This window comes from Limulus polyphemus, unplaced genomic scaffold (genome assembly GCF_000517525.1).
Source record: "Limulus polyphemus unplaced genomic scaffold, Limulus_polyphemus-2.1.2 Scaffold1080, whole genome shotgun sequence".
In the NCBI taxonomy this organism is placed as follows: domain Eukaryota; kingdom Metazoa; phylum Arthropoda; class Merostomata; order Xiphosura; family Limulidae; genus Limulus; species Limulus polyphemus.
The window spans coordinates 101,853-124,506 of NW_013666690.1; positions in this window are offsets into that span (position 1 = coordinate 101,853).

Consider the following 22,654-nt stretch of genomic DNA (forward strand, 5'->3'; position numbering starts at 1 on the left):
GATAGTGACAATGTGTTATAATTAACTTTTATTTTAATAACATTTTACCGTAAACGATAAATATATTGTGAATACATAGATAGTGACAATGTGTTATAATTAACTTTTATTTTAATAACATTTTACCGTAAACAATAAATATATTGTGAATACATAGATAGTGACAATGTGTTATAATTAACTTTTATTTTAATAACATTTCCCGTAAACAATAACTATATTGTGAATACATAAATAGTGACAATGTGTTATAATTAACTTTTATTTTAATAACTGTTTTCTGTGAAAATAAATGTCGCACGTTTATATAGAACTTTCATTTTATTCTAAGCGGATTGAAACACTCTGACAGTATTCGTAATAATCAATGCTGAGTAATAAATTAATCAATTAAACATTATGTAAAGGTTTTTTAATTTTAGTATTTAAAGTATAATGCACATATGTAGAGTTCATTATTAAATGTATTGTGTATTATAATTACGGTCTAATTGAATATAGTTAGCAATTTGCAAAAGTGAATATTAATTATTATAAAATTATTATAATAACTGATGTTAAGTGTATGTATATAACAAACACCGAATTGTTATCAAAACTTTAATCACTTGGACTAGCTAGCCAGTTATTACGAAATAGACTTGGTCATTCTAATTCTAATTGTGTATATTTTCTGAAAACCAAGACGGTCAGTGGCCTTGAATATCAAACACTTCGGACTGTCACTCTTGATTTCTTCGAACTCTGCTCTACTTCTATATTGAAACACAGTACTTACTTCGCAAACCAAATAGACTTGGTCAACTCAGAACTGACCTTTGAATGACTCACCCTTGGTAAACTGTATGTTGGTGACGTCAATATCTCCAAGGTGCTGTAGAAGAAAGCTTTACATTGGATCACATGTTGTTACAATATGCGTGTTCTAGTTTGACATCAGATACGGGTTCGTTAGTTTTATAGACTTACAATAGAAACGACATTTAGAAATTTGTATGTGTGTTTCACATAGAAAATCTGAAAGTTCTGGTATTTTACATAATAGTAATCACTAATCAGTATGTCGTTCATTTATTATATTTGACTGTAGGGGTGGTTATTGGTCATGTATGATTTGTGAAACATTCTACAAAACATTGAAAGAAGTTACGTATTCCACACTTTCACAAGTTTTGTGTATGTTTACCAGTGATCAGTGGTTATTTAGAAAATGGACGGATACAGTAAGTCAGTCATTTAAACCTAGACGTTGATGACTTGTAGAAGTACTGTCACAGTATATTTGTTAAAATTCTACGGTAATAATGGTAATTAAGTATATGTGAAAGTCCGCCTTTGTAAAACATGTGTACATTATTAATATTAAGCAGTCAGTCAGTCAGTGTTAATTAAGTACTAGGTTTAAGATACGAGTTTAAATGAAAACAGCCAAAAATAAAAAAAAACATTGTTTTTTCAATAGGATTAAAATAACAATTAATAGTTAAAGTCATAACAGAAACCTATGAAACAAATTTCTGCTTATCCTGTAATTAATTAATCTTATCACCCAGTCACAACTGTAGATCACGGTCTATTACCAAAAATGATGTAAAGTGCCGAAACACTAAATAGTTTACCGTTGTATAATAACGCTACAAGTAACATCCTTTTAAGTCTACCCAATTCAGCGATCCGAAACCACAGACATGAAACTGGACATCTGATAACTCACTCAGGATTCGCCATTCTTTGAAATGGTACTTCCGAACTTGAACTGTTAACTAATGAAAGTCTATCCATAAAACAAATTTCCTCTGTTTCAAATATAACACAGTCCTCATATACACTTGATTTGTTTTAAAGCAATTTATACTTAAAATGAATTTATAATAAACCACTTTATAAATAAGATGTTTATATAAAATAAAATAAAAATAATAATATAAGCAAAACAAAAAAGTAAAGATTTTTAAATCATATTTCTTCGTCTCCATAGATACTGTTTGTAAATAGTTAATAATACTGTTGGATAATTTTATTGTTGTTCTCGCTTCACGCGATTAGAACATTATTTTAATCTTGTGTGTTCTCTAAATGTGTCAAATTTTTGCACAAGTCAATTCTGTGCTAATTTACATTGTTTTACGAGACTCGTCAGCTGTGCAAGATGAAGATACGTTCGCGTTTATTGCAAAGTATACATTTAGAGCCTGTTCACATGTTGATGAGAGAGAGAAATGCTGCAATAGCTCTTAAATTTTTTGAGCTTCTTGATATTCATGGAAATGGAAAACTTAATGGTGAGTAAAGGTCAGAAATTGTGCTATTAATTGTCATTAGTTTGGACAATGTTACACTATTAACGTATCATTAGTTAGTCTTACAACTACTACTAGTGCTAGTCCAATACTAAAGTAAGATGAAATATTAGTTATAGTGACTAATGTTGAAAACAATAGTAAACAACTTAGGTTAATGTGTTGAAAAAATCACTTAAAATACAATAAAAAGTATCGACTTTGTCTGAAGGACATCAGCCTGAAGCGTTGCACGTCAACTTTATAGAGATATAAGTATTTTCATTTTTAAACATTTTTCAACAACTTAACATAAGCCAGTCATCTAGACTAGTCTATATTATAAACCAATACTTTCGGTAGGCCTAGGGTATCAACAGAATGTTAACGTTATAACTGCCCACATTTGTAATACTTTTTCGCAGAGTTAACTTGTTTCAGAAAGGGATTTATTGAATTAGTTAAGTATTTGTTAATTCGTCAGTTAAAATCTTTTAACACAACTCATCATGAGAACCTAATGTTATATTAGCTCTTATCGACTAGGTCTAATCAGTTAAAAGTTCAATTTGTAATTTGTTTGGACTGGTTTTTTGTTTGTTTGAATTTATGCACAAAGCTACAAATGGGCTAACTGTGCTCTGCCCACCACGAGTATCGAAACCCGGTTTCTAGCGTTGTAAGTCCGCAGACATGCCGGGGGGGGGGGGTCTAAACATGATCGTATGTTACATATGACTAATTACCCTAGGTGTACAGAGTTTAACTACTTATTATATAAAGACAGTATCTAATATTAATGTTTAAATGAAAAACTGATAAGAGGAAATAGACTCTTGTATCATGATATGAACCCAATCTCTGGCTAACAGGGCTAATTTATTTTAAAATCAATGAGTTTGTAGTTGCATTGTCTGTTAAAAAGTACTTTAAAAAGTAATATATAGTTTTAGGCTACTGTTAATCATAATGTAACTCAAACACATTTCAAGCTTCATTTATGTTCAATTATTTCAATTTGTTTTGAAAATATTTTTTGTATTATTCCTAATTGAGCTACCAGGAAGTTATCGCTAATGTTACGCTGTGGTTATATCAATAATTAATAATTTTATAGGCCCAAAGTATATCAGAAATAAAAATAATCGCAAATATTTCAATATAAAACATATAATACGTATAGCTAGCTGTTCGTAGAAAATTATAATGTAGCACTAGTTTACTAGGCCTAACGCCCATGATAGTTCAGTTCTGTTGCTAAGACAAATATCAACGTAAGTGAGAAGTTAAGCTAAAGTTAAAAATAAGCCTAAATGACAGCACGGCGACTTGCAATAATCCAACTTCCTTTTTACAGGGTTGCCAGCTCCAAAAAAAAAATAAATAAAAAAAACGTTATACAAGCTAAATAAAAATCACTAGACAATATACATAACTATTAGGGGTGCGTATCTCATCATAGTAGTCGATATGATACGTATCTAGATATCTATGCCGCGATACAATACGCATCTAGATACAAAAGTTTTACCAACGGTTTGTTACAAAGTTTGATAGTCTTGTATGTAATTGACTATCTATATTACTAACATTGTCTTATTTAATTACTCCACATTTTACAGTGCTTTTTCAAATTCTCAGGTTTGATCAACTAAATGGCAGCTGACAAGAGAAGTAAAATAAAAAAAGTTAATATCCATCTATCTATTTTGTTATTGTTAATTTATGTTACTTTACATGTAATGTTTTGGATATAAGAAATTAGGACAATATGTAGTACCCAATACTCATCTTCCTTTATTGAATCATTAATTTTTAGCAAAAATTCTTTATTTGAAGTTCTGAGTTGTTCTGTACAAAAGATTTATAATGCTTACTGAAAGCTTGCCAAATTTCGTGAAGATACATAAATCGTATTTTATCGGACAGTGTATCGATACAATGTGTCACGGCTTCACGAAATGATACTCGTATCGTATCGCCATACCTTTAATATCTATCTTAATTTGTTAAACGCTTATTTTTTCGTAGCTTACAACTAACGTAATGGTACCTAAGCTGAGAAACAAAACGCCTTAGATGAACAACGTTTAATGATGCAGTTAGTTTAATAGTGTGACAAACTTGTATACTGCAACATAATTAAACGAAAAGTACAAGTAATAACAGAATCAATGAATAACAAATAGTTTCACTCAAAGTTGCAGGTGTGATGTCAGGTGATAAAACTTACAACATACAGAATAAAGCTCAGTGTACGAAACATTCTACTGCTTCTGGTGTGTTTCACGATATCAGCTCTGAAATAAAAGTCTTTTCTGATGGTATATATTTTTTGCACAGTGCTCCAGATAATTTTTGCTACAATCAGTATGCTACTGATCAAATTTTGCCTCTATCAGTATCTACCAAAGATCATCAGTAATTCAATATCACGGACAAGCATTTATAATCTGGTTTATGTAGCGATTGAATCATTTATAAGAGTTTATGTGTGTCAGTATTATTTTATTGTGTAACTTGGCTTCAAGAAAGTACTGTTGCGTATCTGCTTGTTTTTTTAATTTCCGGTAGAAATACTTTCCTAGGAACTTCAGCGATACAAGTCCTTTCTTGATTAAACCAGTTTATTCTTTCTCGATACAAACTTTTAGTACACAGTAATTCCGCAGTCAGTACGTTTCTCGTCACTTTCACTTAACTACTTTTATAAAACACGCTATAACTCACAGTGATCCACAATCTCGATAAATTCGCTCTCTACGAGTGCAAATCACACACTAGCCTGTAACTCACCATGACTACTGTTTGCTTTATCATACATTCAATAACGTCCCGCTGGCTTTTCTCGCCAGGCTTATATACTAACAAAGAGGCTTCGCCAAAATTCGAGGAGTTCCCTGAGAATTCGAGAATACACGTATTTTTTTCGTAGTTTTCTGCTTGTTTGATTGTAAAAGCCTTCCCCTTTTTCAGTTTTTAGCACTGTCCCACATTTTATTTGCAGAGCTTGGATTATACACCGTTAGTCTATCTTTTCAGCCTTCATATAGCATCTGAATTTTGTCTTGAGCTTGTTTGTACAGAAAAGGCTCTTTAACAATCAACGCTTGTTACACAAAAGCATAAAGCTATTTGACACAATTTTGACATGTTATGAAATTGATCACCATGAAGCTTAATAACCCTTCACATAAATTTTTAGTTTTTGTATGTGCCTTTCAATATGGCTTTGACCCTAGGCCATTCATTTTATACCAAATATTTTTGTTAAGCACGGGCATCGCTTCAGTTTCAATGTTTTTCCCATTATCATTTGAAAGTTCGGTGTTTATTGGTTCCATAAAAATCTGCATGATCAGTAATAGTCCCATATGCTAGATTTTCATCAAAAATAGAAGGCCCAAGTATGTGTTGTTTCTGTAGAGAAATCTCAAGATAAAATATATAATGTTACCGAAAACAGCTTGATGTTCATTTAGGAGGTTGTAGACATTATGCAAATAAAATTTTAAGACTTTAAAATGAGGTATCGTTACACTCTTAGTTGTGGTTTACCTTCTTTTTAATGATGATGCAAGCGCATATGGGGAAACTATCCATTTTCACTGCAACCAGTAGGCACACGAAGTTATATTGTAGCGTATCGGTGGTATTACATCCTTAACTGATACGTGTAAAATAATATATATATATATCCTAAAAACGTTATTCATATTTTACGCGGATACGATCGCTTTCTGGAGCACTGTAAGGATTTTCTGCAAAGATGATTCTTAGCTGATAAGAAGGGCATTAGAATCACAGTTTTCACTCTATTCCTTTTTAAGGGGTGTCAAGAAAAACTATTCTTTCTGCAAAAACAGATGAATAAGGCAAAGTAATTAGCATCAACATGAAACTAAGTAATATGAGAAATAGAGACATCAAAGTTGCTGAATTGTTTTTAACTGAAACCATTGTCCAGAAGATTAGAGGGTCGTAGTTATATATTAAGTTCATGCTAAATTCTTGCTTGTAGGTAGATAATGATCCTCATTCTATATTCAACTCTTTTAAATTATCTCTGAGAAATATCTGGCGAGAATGGAGAATTTTTCATGAGATTGACAACAACTGGGTTTAAAACAGGGTTCCAAAAATCAATTAATTTTTTTAATATTTAAAGACAAGCTAACCAAGTAATTCTTACAGGTGATTACAACATGTATCAGGTGTAGATAAGTTTGTTTGTTTGTTGTTAAGCGCAAAGCTACACAATGGATTATTTGTGTTGTGCTCACCACGGATCTCGAATCCCGGTTTTTAACATTACAAGCATTCAGACTTACCGCTGAACCACTGGGGGCGTCAACATAAGAACCTTCTTTTTCTCGGCCAACCATTCGCTTCTAACCACAAGTTACAGTTGATTTAGTGGACATTAGTTGTTTTCGTTACCATAACAAAGTCTTCTAGAACATTTTTTGCTGCATAAAGTTACTACAGACAATTTTAAATGCACGATTATTAGTTTGTTTGTCCTGCATAAGGCTGGTAAAGTATTCAAGCATCCCATAAAGAGAACAAAACTCTCCTCTGGATTCTATAAAGCAATGAACTACAATTAGACAGTTCCACCAACATAATATGTGCAGCTAACTTTCAGATTGTACTGCATATAATTCGGAGCGGTTTGTTTTCAGATGGATGGCAAAAAGCAAATAAAATGGTTGGTATGGCCAGTTGAAGCTGCTTTACTCCAATTTCTTCTCTCTATTCATCACTAGTTTCTATGTTTTACTAGTCTGATCTGTCACTATTAACATTGTCCACATATCTATAGAAATTCGTAACTGTCCATGTATGGTAACTTTGTGTTTATGTATTTTCTTTCTACTTTATCTGTATATCAATAATAAGAGGTTAAGTTATATTCTGGTAGCACCAAGTCTTAGCCCCAATACCCATTACCCATATTTTCCTATCAATCATATCCAAAGTAATTGTAATTGACTGCAGTTAATTAAGCCTTGTAATTAACTGCACAAGTATAGCTTCCGTATTATTACTGACGACACAAACCTAGATTGTGGGCAGAAAATGAATAACCCTATGCAAGGGGGGGGGGGCAGGGTGCAAAGCCCCTCGAATACTCCACGATTATATAGAAAGTTATCTATGTCCCAACTTTTGAAGATTATTATCATCTAACCTTTAGTTTTTTCTCCTTGTTATTGTCTTATATTGGATTTTCTTCCTAGGAAAAAAACAACAACCTTAGAAACATAAGTATTGTGTGTGAAGATTGTGTCACCTTTGTGAGTAGCTGAGAAGCAAAAAATATAAAATCACCTGTGGTTGGATTGGCCACACAGTGCAGTTATTAGCTAAATTTATATATAGTCTATCCTACATTAACGCCCCCCCCCCAGTGGCACAGCGGTATGTCTGCGGACTTACAACGCTAGAAACCGGGTTTCGATACCGTGGTGGGCAGAGCACAGATAACCCATTGTGTGGCTTTGTGCATAAATTCAAACAAACCTACATCAAGCTATTATTAACTGCACCAATCAATTTGCTTTTAAGTTTTAAACACTTTCTAACAACAAAAGCTATAAAAAGTTGAAATGTGAAAAGTGAAATAACATAATAAACAAATTGAATTATGTGATTTTTGGTACCTTTGTTTTGTTAAAAACGTCTTCATTCATTCAAAAATAAAACATTGAGCTGATTAGCGAACATAGGTGAACTTGAATATTAATAATTATTTGTTTTGGATATTTGTGTAAAGCTACGCAAGGGCCATCTGTACTAGCTTCCCTAATTAGACTGATAGACTGGAGAAACAGCAACTCTAGTTAACAGCACCTGCCACTAACACTTGGGCTACTTTAATTGAATAGCGAGATGTGACAAGTATTTTTACAACACACAAGGAGTGAGCCCTTTTTGGTGTAAAAAAGATGTAAACCATGGTCCTTCGGGTCCACAGCCTAGCAGGCTAACCAATAACCATGCCCAGCCAAAAATGTTAGTAAGTATATATAAATATATATATATATAAACACATCATGACATTTATGTTGAGTTTAGATATAAAGGGGGACCCATAATAAACCAGATATACATACCATTCATGAATATGGAATGCAATCAAATAACTATGATAAACGAGATTAGTGTTGTACATAAAGAGCAGTAGGTTAATGTGAGTCAGTGACGAGAGCCAGTTTCGTAATGATATGTGAGATATGACCAGAACAGATTTTTTTTAAAAGAGCGATTATTAAACACAAGCTGAACGTGCAAAAGTACAAGTTTTTATCAACACGACTTGCAGAAACAATGCATGTTCTTGAGAAAGGTATTCCAAAACCACTACTACTTGACAATTTTTCATACGATTTGTATTTGTCATCATCTAAACATTTAAGGAAGGACTGCGTTACGAATAGCAATTCCAAAAGTATGATGAAATAGGACATATCTATAATACGAGACAAGCTTTAATCAAAACGCTGCACAACCAAAACAATGTCACCAAGGTACAGGGTATAATATGGGATATTACATCTATCCTGGTTTTTGTAGGTTATTGCTGAAGTAGAACTCACATAGCGTTGGGGTTGCAACGTCTTTACACACACACACACACACAGTACATATTTTATTTGATTATTCACATTGTAAGTTTTACTATGTCAATTCAGTTAAAATAACGAACGGCTAGATGTCATTAGAGAATATGATTAAACAGTATATTACACAGTAATTGGTGAGGTGAAATATTTCTATACTGGTCCTATATGATTTCACACTTAGAACAAGGTATAAAAATAATTCAACTGCACTGTTTTACATGTTGCATGTCTTTCACTCAGTATCAACTCATCAGGTGAGATGGAATTACAACACACACATTTTCAGTCTGTTAATACCACACCGAGTTAGGTGTATGCTAGTATTTCGAACTTCTGTTAAACGTTATTTCAACTATTATATTTGAAGTACATGCTGTCTGTAACAAACGTTATTCACTTATTTAAGAAAAACTAATCTGTTATCATTACCTGGACGGAAAATCACATTATTTTTATGAAGTAGTTGAAAAAAAAAACCGCTAAATGATAGAACACATTTCAACTTTGGAGCCAAGTGGGATCATTTTGGTGGAAAACAAATAGAACTTTGACGAAATTTCAAATGAAATGTGATAACAAAGCGAGATCGAAAATTTGTAGAAATGAAACAATTGAAAGAAGGCCAAGAAGAACAACAGAAAATTAAATAAATGGGGCAAAAATTATGAGAAGAGTAAATAGAAAGAGACATAATATTTAAAGAATTAAGAAAATAAGAGATGTAAAGGAAAACAACAACAACAACAACAAAGTGCAATAATGACAAAATTAAAGTGCAAAAAGAAATCAGAATAAAACATCAAAGACAGAATAAAAATTTAAAGATGAATTAGTGAATGTAAAAATCTAAACAGTTACATCTGTATCTGTATCTGTCCAAGAATTCCAAAATATAGAATAAAGAACCTGTTTGATCTCCACCCATTACCACTACTGCTGTGCCATCTATTAGCGTAGGATCTTCCTGGAATACTCTAGCCAGTTCGCCACCAAATCCAGTTCCAGAATTTTGCTAGACCGTCCAACAAGATTGACCAATCGAGAAATCAATGGACTTTATGGAAATGTTCCTTGGAATCATATGAGGTTCATTCGAAAAAATTTACAGGTGTGAATAAGTGGAACAATGAACAACAAGCTATTCACTTGTTACTCATTTAAAAGGAACAACTTTGACTGGGAGCTGTAACAACTATCAAAGATTGATAGCTGCATTATCGAACAGGTTAGGGGTGACACACCAGAAGAGAGTATCCACTCGAAAGCAAAATTCCTGATGAGGGTATGTAGGAAACAAGAGACTTTAGCCAAACTTGTAGAGGTTTTGGAAAGACGTGCACAATTATCTTTCACAAATGTTCCCACGTGATGAACTTATAGATGCCATAAGAGATGAGGATTTGAAAATTAGGCTGAAGCGAAGTAGATGCACGTCTTTAAAGTAAGTTCTCCAGTTAGTGATGGAACTTAAATCTATTAAAGTTAGAGATAAGTTACTAAGAAATACCATCTAGAAGTTGTGGGATCTTTAGATCAAATGGTATTAAGACGTCAACACTCCCTGAATATATTCTAGAAGAGCTGAAAGTATTGGTTAGACAACTAGTTTGCAGAATAGACAAAACTGAATGGCGATTTTTTGCAATTCAGAAGACCAGATACCAAGATGGCTTCAGAAAGTTCAAGAGTATAACTTTCACATCTTGCATTGCCTTGAGTAGAACCTTGGAAATGACGTAGCATTATCTATAAGAACATGTCAAACATACTAATGGTGTTAACCTTTGGTATCACTGTGAGAAAAACCTATACACTGGATAGATGAAGTGAAGAAAAAGTGTCATTGGCCGCTATTCAGTTCTTCACATTATATAGTCGCACAATAGCAGATATAATAAATAAACCTAGTATTGTGAAAATTATTTAATCTCGAAGTCTAAGTTGAAGGAGGTTCAGTTCAATTTACACTTTGATCATTGTGTGTCATTGGATTATACTAGTTTCGGAGAATACCACTTTTCATCAGTAACTCTGAACACAAGTTAACCAAAGAAAAATATGCTGGACCTTTATCATAGTGAAAAGTATCAAACATATTAAGACTAATGGTGTAAACATGCTTTGTAGTCACTATGAGAAAACTTATGTACTAGGTAGATGAAGTGAAGAAAAAGTAAAGAACTGGATAGTGGACAATGATACTTTTTTCTTCACTTCACCAAAACAGATCGAAAAAGTCAAGTTATGCCATTTTGAACTGGGTTCAATCACATCAACTTTCACTGTTGTGTCATATTCTTCAGTATTAGATGCAAAGCTCAGCGACATGTCGACTGTTTATACTACTATAAAGAAATGTAAGGACATGACAAAAGCCCTTGGACAGGCCTAAACTGTTCAAACTATGGATCTGCAGTTATATTCAGTAACCCAATAGGTGAAATGGTCCGATTCAGGGTTCGAAAACCAGTTTGTAGGGCTAGGCGGCTTACATAACCTTGCTACTTATATTACTGCCATAAGAAAACTATGGAGAGATGGAGACCTGCCAGAAATTCTGGCCGACATTGGCGTATACGCTCCATGCACACTTGACCAAATGCTCTCTGGAAAACAGTTCAACAGAGCCATAAGAAGTTTCACTTTAGTGTAAGAAGTACTCACAGAGTTATGGCTAGAAACTTTTCTCGATTGGTGCGAAGTGAATGATGTATCAGAATCTATACCAAATCTGTTTGGGAACAAATCTTTTCTGTTCTCCAATTTGTTAGTGATGATAATTATGATCTTGCCCAAATTTTGGAGAATTGGAGCTACTTGTCAAAGATCACATCGTACCATTAATGAACTCATTCCATCAGGAATGTCTTACATCTCTAACTTTACGGTTTTGTGATATGTTTCTCAGTGTTGTTTAAGTCCTGCTGATTAATATGCATGCTGAATGTACAGGAAATTGGGATTTGAGTCTTCAGAGCCAGAGCAAAATGCTCCCTTATTCGAGGTCTGTTTATTTGCTCGAGTGCTTCATATCCCATCTGACCTGGAGTGAGATGGCAACTGAAAAAATGGTGACAAAAGATAGCAAAGGTCAAGGCAGAATTGTTGGGTTGATACAACAAAAATCTACTCTCGTCAGATGGTCACTCACACATCATATTTTTGCAAAATTATTCATCAGCAATACGAGAATGAGTTGATATTGTAAAACACGAGAAGAATGCCAAGCACAGTAAATCACTCCCAGCCTGTATGGCTAGAGATGAAATAAAGGTCCAAGCTCTAACGAACCACATCAAGCAAAATATGACATACCCTTTCCAAATTACAATACATCCAAATGTTTTAATCAATATACCAACAGGTCTTCATGCTTCTCCTGAGGTACTAACATCACTGCTTAACATTGTTATTGAAGGTAAATCTAAATCTGAAAAGTTCATTTTGAACATACTAGATAGAGATCACCCGAACAACTTCTATGCTCCTATCCCGAAAAAAAAAACCTCAAAACGTTCAGAGACATGACCAAGAAAAAAATACAGTGAAAACTGCCGGAATTACCCGTTGTGTAAACATTAGTCCTGAATTGGTACTTTGGTATGCGTTGACTCTTTCTAACACAAGAGATGTCACAGCAAAAACATTTTTGAGTCATTGAATTGGAGAAGTTCCATCATCTTTATTCCATGATGATGGAACCATGAGGCGATGTGTAAAATGTGACTTTTTCACAAATTGGAAGAAACAATTGAAAGTGTGCTAATCTTCCAGAATTCGATAGCTACAAAACTGTGAATTTGTGATGTCATGGCAGTGTAACAATCAATGCCTGTTAATCAATACCAAACATTTGATGATTTAGCAAATCACTTTGTCAACAACCTGTGCCCTGCATTAAATATGGCTGTTACCATCGTTGAAGTTTATGATTATGATGATAAGCCTCTGTCAGTAAAAGCTCAAGAATGAAGTCGTCGATCTGTTGAATGTGGGATGACAACATATGAAGTTTGCAATGGTTGCAGTATCCCTCCATAAAAAAACCTTTTGGCTGTAGATGCCAATAAAAGATTACTCCAACTTCTATTAACCAACGTCGTATCATAAAGTAAAAGGACATCTTTGAAACAACCAAAAGCTAAACATAGCTGGTGGGTTCGATAACCATGAAGAAGTAAAGTGCATAACAAGATACCATGAAGTGAGAGATGTCTCAAATATATTTTCCACCCAGGAAGAAGTTGATACTAGGATTTTGCTGTATGCTTACCACACTAATACAATATTTCGTGACAATTGTATCGGCGATAGCATTATCATAAAATCCCAAACATCAATGTCCTGGTAATAAGGGTTTGCTGTTTCCCAGAACTATCAAATGTGAAAGAAATGTGGATCCGATCAAGAACAGTGACAAGTACAGTGGACCATCGACGATATATCCCAGTACATACGATTTGTAGATCTGTTCCATTAGCCTTGTGTAGAAGTCTACCAGCCCTGCATTCCTTGACTGGTTGGAACACGACGTCGTTCTTCTATGGGGTAAGGAAGAAGACAGTTTACAAAACTGTAACTGCTAATCCTGATTCATATGGAGATTTATCTTCGCTAGCAAATGATGATGTAGAAATTACTAGTAAAGCATCAACTAACCTGGTGATGAGATTCTACAGCACAAACAGAACAGAAGCAATGGATCTGAACGACTTGAGATTGAAACTAGCATATAGGAAGGATACAAGTTTGGCAGCACGTAAAGCATTTAATGTGGCAGACGAAGATTTGGACAACATCTGACACCACAAAACCAAACATAGGCTCACCTACACCGTATGGATGGAAAGAAGAGAATCTGTGGTTAGTTCAATTATACTTTGTTTGACCAACGGCATCAGAGCTGATTCAGAATTTTGTGTGCAACTGAAAAACCCGCAAATCATGTGGTACGGAATGCGTTTTCCAAACTCAAAACTTCCAATTCAACAACGTTGTATCATTTTGTAGATTTGGAGGTAATCTAAAATAGTATTCAAACTATGTCGATTTAGCGACATGTTTTTACATTCCTTTCAATACCGGGTACCTCTATATTTTTGAACATTACAAAAAAAGTGACTCCTTTTGGTTAGTACAACAAGTAGATAAGAATAGTAGACATTTTCAGCTTTCGAAAGATATGATTTACCCATATCAGAGATGGGGAGATTAAACTCTTAAAAAAATCTCATCATTTCCTCACATCTACAGGTACTTAGTTATATGAGTTAATTATTACCTTCCACAAAGCATGGTATGTAATTAGCATCTAATGTAGTCATTAGGGATTTAATAATAGAAAAGAGAGAGACCATTATCTAACATTTCCCTTTATACAGTTTCTACTTCCTTAACGGGTACCCTCAGCTTGTGGTATACAAAACATCAGCAGATAGGTCAGTACTATAAAACAAAGTAGAAGAAAGTCTACAAAGCTAACTTTATTATTCATGGTCAAGAGTAAATGTATTTTTACTAAGTAAAGAAGCCTACTTCGTTGAGTTTTGAAAACTTCTAGAGTAATATTTCGACTGTTCTATTGCGCTAATCATCAATATGATGACAACAACTTAGGATTGTCGATATGCCATTTTAATATATATATATATATATATATATATATATATATTAATTCCACAATATGCTTGTCAAATCCAAAGCTAAATAAAGAAATACAAACATATGAGAAATATAAAAACAATGACTTTACGTATCTGGGAAATTCAGTATTAATCTGCAAAAGGTTCTACAGAAAAATCCTCACCAGTGATAGTAATAATTCCAATATATTTCTTTCTGCATCTATAACTCTCCGCGACTATATAACATTTCTTGTGAATTTCAAGAAAATCTATTCTTTGTTTTTTTAGCCATCGCCTATACTTACAATATCCATGTTACTCAAGTTGCTTATTAAAAATTCAGAATTGTCTCTAGTTCTAATATGACAATAATGAAACCTGTAGTTCTTTCATAAAATAGTTGTTTTTAGACCCTAGTTAAAATGGTGGAAACACGTTCATCTCAGTTTACTTCCATGTGTGATGAATTATTTACAGTAACGAAGCTGTTCTATCTCTAATCAAACATCACCTTTGATATTATAAATCTTTATGTTAAAATATAAATAATTGTAGAATTATCTAGACTGAAACAAGAAGAAGAAAGATAAACAATTTGGTGGGTTGGTCACTTTCTGGTTTAGTATCTTAGTGATGGTTTCTTGCTTTGTTTGGAAGAGAAACAAATAAAAGTGAGTGGTAATCATCTTCTAAAGTAAAACTCGTTGATATTTTAGCATGCATATTTGTATTATGCGTATTGACTACCTTAGTCATTCCTACATACAGAGTCTCCCGACTCTAGGATTATTTCTAAGCGGATACAACCATCTCGTAGTTAATTCGATACTTCGGGTCGAAACGTTTAATCATTAAAATCAGAAGTTGCCTACTGTACCAGTTGCTGTTATAGCATTTTTGAATTAATTAATTAATCAGTTAAGTAGATCCGTTACTAAACATTAAAGTTAGTATCGCTCAGAGCATCTGCATCTCTTATAACATAGGCTTGTTACAGCATTGATTTTTCTGTGCCTGAAAATTAGAATACTCGTGAGAAAGATGTTTTTGTATTACATCGAAAATAAGTGAAAATGAAAGTGCTGTGTCTGTATAAGTGACGATTAAAAACAGGCATTTGAACGATAAAATATGAATTTAGATGTAGACTTTGAAAATTTTCTTCTAAATATAATTATAATTATTTGATTTAAATTACAAAATTGGAAATGTTTATTTAACTGTTTTTATTTTCATGTCAATTGCATTACTAGAAATAAAGATACAAGCTTTGAAATCCCTAGGTTATAGCCGACTGATCTACTCATAATGACTTTTCTTTGCTTTCTAATTATTAAAGTTCCTAGTGGTGTATAGTTTGAATAAATTCTTTATTTTAGAGCAAAGCCACATTGGGTTATCTGCTGTGTCCATCGCGGGGAATCGAAGCCTCCATTTTAGCGTTCATAAATTTGCCGTTGTCTCACCTGTGTACTAGTTGTCCGTAATGTGAGCAATGAAAGTAGTAAACCTGTCAGTAAAGCTAGTAGAAATCTAGCTGGACCACTCTATTAGAACATACTGAATCCTATTTGAGCAGCAGTTTTTCAAAGTTTAACATAATTTTAAATATGCATGAAACATTGTTGTTGTTTGTTATTAAGCACAAAGCTACACAAAGCACTGCCCACCACGGGTATCGAAACCCGGTTTCTAGCGGTATAAGTCCGCAGACATACCGCTGTGCCACTGGGGGGCACATGAAACGTATGTTTGAAAAATGGTTAACGTAAGTTCTCAATCTCGCGAGCTTTGATATTTCTTTATTTTTTTCTGTGAATATCAGTATTCAGTTTTGCACATGTATTGAAAAATAAGTTCAAGCTTACTATATGGCGAGTTAAAAGGAACTTAGAAACCCCAAAATTTTATTTCTTTCCCAATGCAAGAAGTATTTAACTGACACACACTGTCGGGTTATAGCTGAAACTAGTCGTTCTTTAAATATTTATAGGTTTTAGGATAATAAAGTTTATTAACGTTACTGGTAGATTTAATTCGCATCCTTATCTAACCGTGCAAAAATGAATACTTGATCACTAAAATATGTTCTTTCTAAAAGTTCATTTAAAACTAAAAACCATCTCCGGTAACGTTTATACTGTGAGTATTCGCTCCACCTTCAAAGGATTTAATTAGACATTCATTTTTTGAACTTGTTAACCGCAGAAAGACTTTATAACACCCATCCTTCAAAAGTTTGAATTAGATATCCATGTTTTTCCACTTGTTAACAGAATTTTAAGAACTAAATAAAATATTGAATTTGCAAAGAAATTCTGAAAAAATTATATACCAAACCTATTCGAAACTCAAATAAAAGCAAAACATGTTCAGACAAGTTTCTATCACCCTACAACATGCCCCACAACATAGATCTCCTAGATGTCTAGCATACACATCATATATCTGTTGTTATAAGTCTCTTGGGCACTAGTCGAGTTAACCATTCGATACTCGATCACTGAAAGTGGGTTTTCTTTCGTTTCCCCCTACAATTAAAATCAACGCCATTGGATTTATAGATCCCTGCGACACCATTTGCTTACAATCAACTCTAATTAATAGCGTCAATTATGCCAAGTCTAGCTTTGTCTCCTTTTCCTGTATTCTTATGTACAACATGGAAGTAATTAATTATCTTTTTTTTCCTTTACTAGTTAGTCAAATGACTCAACTCCAATCCCGGGTAACTGATTAATTAATTTCCCAAATACCTGCCAGGAATTGTAATTGAAATCTATGGTGCGCAAGCAAATGTTGTTATGTTGTTTGGCCGCGATCCACCAGAGAGTGCTGTTAATTGTCAAGCTGTAGTATGTTATACAAATACACTGTTACAGTTATTAACACAATATTAATTTCTCCATTATCTTTAGCTTCAGCTTTATAGTTTCATTTCAATAGCAATAATATACAAAGACTTTGAATACATAAAGTTAATAGTTCATTCGTTACACATTGACCAATTTATATAGTGTATTTCATGAATACTCATATATTAGATCGTCAAGAAATTAATGTCGCTTTTTTTAGATGAAAAAACCTGAACAACTTTTATATCTAAACAAAACATTTATTAAATGAAATATTCTCCATTTTTATCGATGATATTTTTCCTTCTTACAATCAGGTTGTTAATGCTCTGATTAAAGAAATGTCTTGGCTTTGAAGCAAAAAACATGTCGATGTCCTCTTTAACAGCTTCCATATTTGGATACGTTTTCAAAACCTTTCCATAAACTTCTTTGATATTATTTTTGGCTACATAGACGTTGTTTCCTTTCTTGTATTCAAAGAGCATTGCACGCCGAGTGTATGTCTCATCGTGTGCTATCACTGTAGAGGATTAGAGTATACTAAACTTTACACATTATATAGGCTGCACTAATGTGACATTTAGGCAGTTCGTAATGTACGTTTTTTGGAGGGTGGTTAATGAAAGTGTTCCAAAACGCGACATTAATTTCTTGACGACCTAATATAATGAGTTGTGTATTTCAAGCCACGATGTAAAATTAAAGAGCATCGAATTCATATACGAAAAGGTATTCATAAAACTCCCTTGTAAACATTTTCAGTATATGCCTTCAGAGACAAACTTTTAACCGATCGAATGGCCGTATAAAGCCGCAGAATTCAAAACTTGTTTATTGTCAGATACACAGAATATGATATCAATATTTACAACGTTTCACCAAGTTAACCTGGCATCAAATGTCAATATAAGCTGAACCCCATTACTGATGTCTTATGCCATTATTCGACTTGGAATTTCCGTTATAAAATAGGTAGTGTGCGTGTTTCTCTCGGCAACAAATCGTTAGACAGAAAAGGACACATGATAGTGTCGAAAAATGTCTACAAATGAATTTATCATTCTTCTGAAATAGTGGCTCAAAACATTATTATAGATTTTCCCTACTATTATATTGTTAATATCCGTATACTCATTAAGAATATCTACAACAAAACAGGTTCAAATATCTCACATTGTGACATATGTATATGAAACATAATTGTAATATATGCTAAGTATTTTCATTAGGTTAAGATAGTCCGATTGCACTATGTTATAAATTAACCTTAGAGAAAATTAAATATATGTATATAGTAATTCAACCATTTTTATTTTAGTTATACTTACACTTATAGTTAAGGATTTGTACATTTAGTTTTAGTAACTTATGGTCATTAGTTAAATTTTAGTTACAGTTATTATTACATTTAATTACATATAATTTTGTTATTTTTATAGTTAACCGAGTGGTGACGATCTTTACATCTGTCGAGGTAAAATAACTCGGGGCTCTATATTAGTTAACCCTTTCATAATACTCTCCTCTGGCTAGCCAGCCACTAAAATTGAATGATCAGATACTACCATTTACTAGCTAGTCAAGTTTACTGAACCTTTTACATATTTGCATAATAGGCTAATAGATTCAGTATGCTGGGGGCATGTTTTAACAAATTGGTTTATTTCAATTTCTCATATTTTAATGACAAATAGTTAAGCTATTTCAGTTATAGACACAAGACACCGTTTAATTCATATGTGAGCCACAGCACTATCTTAGTTTGGTTAACTTGGAATTTATTCTTAGAAAAACTTTACTTTCTAGTGTGACACTGGTTCTGTTGCGTTTTCCTTTTGTCAACTCTCAACAAATGAAGAATACTCTCTCCAAATAGGCTTGAGATGCAGATGCAGCAACTATATCTTCAGCAATGTTTGCAATTTCAGGGTATTGCTGATTGGAGACAGACCTAAATTGAAGAGTATTGTTAGTTTTTATATCAAGTTCATCCTTGACAGACAGTATATATCTGGTCAGTTCACTTTCACAATTTTCTGTGTGGGCATTCCTTGCAGTGCCATCATGAACACTCATCTTTATGGTAAGAAACTTAAACCGTTTCAGTGGTGATATTTTAAGGTCTTCCTCTTCTGGATCGACAACTCCAGGATTTGTCTCTGCACATTTTGAGGCATTTAGGAAACAAAAAAATTACAACATAGTTTTATTATAATTGTAGAGTCTGCGTATTAAATAATCTATCATATAGTGAGCATGGACGTAAACAGCCCTGGAAAGGTTGATTGTTAAATGAATGCATTGGAATAGTGTAATATAAGGTTGTGTGGCAAGATCATACTGAACAGGCAATCATGAACAAAGTATTTGCGACGTTAAAATAGAATGAGAAAACACCCACAGAAAGCATTTTGTATCATTTGTAATTGTTCTATTAAAAGACAAAGTTGAGATTCAACTTTATAATAACATTAAATCATTAAAGAACTAATTTCGTACTATGACAAAAGTATATTTAAAACAATAACTGTACATAGCTGGTTACGTATGCTTTGGGAGATTCCAATAGCTCTTCCATTTTAGGTACCATAAGAACATGAGCAACAGCAGGATCCATCAGGAACTCGGATCTAGAATGTACTTTAAATCTTGTCTTCAGAAACAGCAGCAAGGCCTGAGTCAAAGTTTTATTCTGCACATATTCTTGCAAGTGATACTGTAGCTCCATAACAAAATGCACTATGTTAGAGAGAGCAAAGGCGTCTTTCTGAAACAGATCACTATGCTCACCAAATGGGCCCAACAACACCATCTTTCTTGGGAGTCTCAGTGTCCTTTTGTAACACAAAAAAAAGGAATCACAATATGTTTTGTTGAATCTCCACCCAATTCAACAACCACACACCAGTGAAATGATTGCCAGTAAGGTGGAGACAAGTCTTGCCCATTCACTGGCGAGTAATGAATCCCATTTTAGCTCACTGAGAATTTTGTTTAAAACATCCTCTTCGGCATCTACAGAGTGCTGTTCCACTCTTTTGTGCAGTCTTGAATCAGTGTGACACCGCATTTGTTAATTAACTTTTCTGTAAAAACTAGGATTTATGAATCCCATTTTAGCTCACTGAGAATTTTGTTTAAAACATCCTCTTCAGCATCTACAGAGTGCTGTTCCACTCTTTTGTGCAGTCTTGAATCAGTGTGACACCGCATTTGTTAATTAACTTTTCTGTAAAAACTAGGATTTGTGAACCTTTCCGACGAGCGAACGTACTTTGTTAACTAATGTCACGTAACGATCGTATTTATTGAGCTCTTTGACCACAAGCTGAAGTGTGTGGGAAAGGCAAGACATGTGTTTAAAACGAACAGCATCTCCAATATCTTCTATATTTTCCGTTTTTCCAATTGCCAATTTACCATCAAAAATCTCTGCCTCAGATTCAGAATAAGTTACATAAACATTACTGCCATTGTTATGCATGGTTGTCAGTGACTACCAGGAACACTTTGTTTGGATCGATGTTCCATCGAAGAAGACTTACTGGCGATCATTTCTCTGGATTATGGGTGTTGATTTTGGTGCAGATTCCACAGAACAAATTGTGGTTCATTTTCTTTTGTGTTACAAAAGGATACCGAGACTCTCAAAGAAGATGCTATTATCCCTTTTTTACTCTAGATATCCATGCAAATAGTATATTTTCGTTCATTCTATGGCATCAGCACAATCTTCTCCAATATAGTTTTCATCAGTGTTGCGAAGTTAGAATTCACGTTAGCTGAACCTAAGTGATAAAATAAAAATTCTCAGTTACTTTTGGTTATTTAGCCTGAAGTGTTTATGTGTAAAGGAATAGCTTCTTCTTTAATCTGAAATGATTAAAAATAATGTCTTCAACTTAAAATAAATAATTTTTTAATCATTTAAAAATTTGTTAACACTAAATTTTTTCATGCTATCTACCTATGAACAAACTTTGGATATTCTGCTCATTTATTTATTTCTTTTAAAACAAGCCTTCTTTTATTTAAGACAAGTAATTACTTAGTACAGCAGTACATCAAATTATAAACAAAAATAGATTTTTTCTAGACTTTGATAAACTCTCCTGATTGGTAAAAACCCAAACTACTATATACAACATTCTGTGCAGAGAAACAGAGAAATCAATCTACATACTGCAGTATGTGTACAACAAGCTGAAATTACATGCACATTACATTATTTTTTTATCATTTTATATGTCTAAGACGTATTTGTTTTCTTGAATTTTGGTATAATCCAATAAAGATTATGGATAAAGATTAATTTTAATTAATAACACATCAATAAACATGTAAATCTATAACATATCTGAGTTAATTAAAGATATATATATTTGCTAATATAGACCTGATGTAGCGTAAATGATTAAACGAAATATACTTTATTTACCTGGGAACTGGAATTTTAGGTCCAGAATTCTGTGGAAGTGAGTGAATGATGAATGTTCCACACATGGATGTATGTTAGATAATTAAATCTTTTTCGTTATTTTTCGTTACTGTTACATTATCGTTTCACGTGTTTTTCAGTTATAGTTTATAGGTAAACAACTATCAAAATGAAAATACTGCCCCGTAATTGTTGATTTACGATAACATTTAATCTCAAAACTTATACTTAAGTTTTTGCCTTTTGAATTTTAGAAGAATTTAATTTATAATTTAATTCATCGTACCTATAATATTTTTAGTTCTTTTTCCGGACTCCATGAAGAAGTACTAAATATAAAGTTTTTTACAAAAAAGTAGTTTATCTATGCAGTTAATTGGTAGTATTATTAATAATTATCTAAAAGCGTTGTACATTTGTAAAATCATTAAACATGTTGAAATAATTTATTGTATTCTACCTTTTACTGGTAAGCATTAAATAGAATTAAAGAAAAAAATTAAAGTGATTTTCAATCACAAAATTTACAAATTAAGTCTGGAATTGTTTTCAGACCGATATGTTCTATAAGTAATTATTTAAAACTTAAAGACAGGATCCCTAAAATACACCGCTCTTATGTCATTTACAAATTTACATGTCCAAGGTGTGACCATGGTAACGTGAGCTCTACAATCCGTTGTTTGAGCTCGAGAATCAATAAGAATGCGCATAATAGAGTATATAATCTGTGAGCTAAGCTTCGTCAGTGTTTGAAAGACTGTAATACTAACAATACACCTAACAACTTCAACATCGTGGGAACTGCGGCCAAGGAAATGTTCCG